We start from the raw sequence: 1,767 nt of genomic DNA on the forward strand, positions 1-1,767 counted from the left end.
TTCATATTCTAATTCTATTGAATGATAAATTGAGAAGTGTAACTGTGGTTGTTTTTATCCCATGTTTACCATGTGCTTTGATGTTATACAGTAAATCTGTTGAAGGAATAATAAAATACTTGTGATTCATGATATAATAAATGTGTCCTTCTCTCTGGTGTTTTTTACAAGGTTGTTCGACTCACAAAAAACGGACCTTTGAAAATCTTTACAGGAGAAAACTGAGTCTGTGAGGATGAGATAACTTACACACAAGCTCTGTWGAGCTTGAAATGTTTCCCTTCTGCCACTCTCTGTTTCTAACTAAGATTTGGGATTGGATTAGGTCTGGGTTAGGATTAGTCTGGTCTGGACTTTACAACAGTCACTGTAAAATGATAACTTTTCTTTACTGTTCGTTAGTTGTGATCCAGAGCTGCTCKTTCAAGGCCTTTTCTGCAGATTGTATGATGAGTTTCTCTTTTTGTCACCATATTTGGTGCATTGTTTTCATGACAGCTGGCCGACTTTCAAGTRAAAATGATTTTCAGTAATCTTTGATTTTAGTGTGGAAAGAGCAACAGGGAATCAACTTTGATGATCTTTATCTGTCTTCTCTTCTTAAATGTCTTTAAAGTCAAATAACCTCATGTAACTGAGTTTGATGCCTCCGTATTAAGTGATACAAGGTCCAATACTGACTCCTAAGGTGTCAGTCTTAGTACATTTAAATCTTACTGTGAAATTGACACTGGATCAATGGTGTCAAATTTATTTTCACCAAGGGCCACATGAGTGTTATGGTGGCCCTCAAATGGCCAGTTATAATTAACTTCAACATTTCATGTTTAAGTTTGACTAAACATGAAGCATCACATTCCTTGTCTCATTGCTATTACTGAGCAATGTTATTTTTTAATTTCAAACTTTGTTCATTCCATAAAAACAAAATTATATGTACAGTAAAAAAGAAAATAAAACGAAAGGCAGCAGAGAGAAAAAAAAATCTTACAGTATCTGCCCCTTTTTTCTCAAGTATAAATTCAAACTGTAATAATCTTCAGTTAACAAAACAAAACATCAAATCTTTCTAGAACAACAATTTGAATGGCTACATATCAAACCATTTCATATTTTTTTAACAATCTAATCTTTATCATTCTCTTAAACATGTACATTGATGTGGCACTATTAACATAATCTTCCAAATTATTCCACAATCCCACTCCTTGGATTGAAGTGCACCGTTCTTTCAAACATGTTCTAAATTTAGGTTTCATGAACATCTCTATTCCCTTTAGATCAGAGGTGCCCAAAGTGGGGCCCGTGGGCCAAAATTGGCCCRTCAAACCATTTGATTTGGCCCACCAGCAGTTGTCCTGGCTAGGTTGTATTCTCCTGTTTTATGTAGAAAGACTRTATTTCCACTYAGTCATTTCAATCACTGGTCCAAGTWTATAAAGGGCTGTAGAGGAGATAGTCCTAACTCATTGCACTTACTTTCTCTTTGAATTRTATTMAATTTAAACATAAWATACACTACAAGAGACATTTAGATTAGATTTAAGCACACATCTAGATTTGCACAATTTGTAAAACAAATACAAATTTTAATTTATGAAAAGTCCCATGAGCTTTTGTTGCTCGAGTGTATGTCAAATTTTCTGCACGTCCATTGGCTAACAAAAAAATGACAAACAAAAAACTGTGGGCCACCGCACTGGTTGCTTGCTCAATCATAAAAATTAAAACAACTTTACTTCAAAAGCATTTGCATTTCATGTATTA

Source organism: Austrofundulus limnaeus, unplaced genomic scaffold (assembly GCF_001266775.1).
Source record: "Austrofundulus limnaeus strain Quisiro unplaced genomic scaffold, Austrofundulus_limnaeus-1.0 Scaffold34, whole genome shotgun sequence".
NCBI classification, from domain to species: domain Eukaryota; kingdom Metazoa; phylum Chordata; class Actinopteri; order Cyprinodontiformes; family Rivulidae; genus Austrofundulus; species Austrofundulus limnaeus.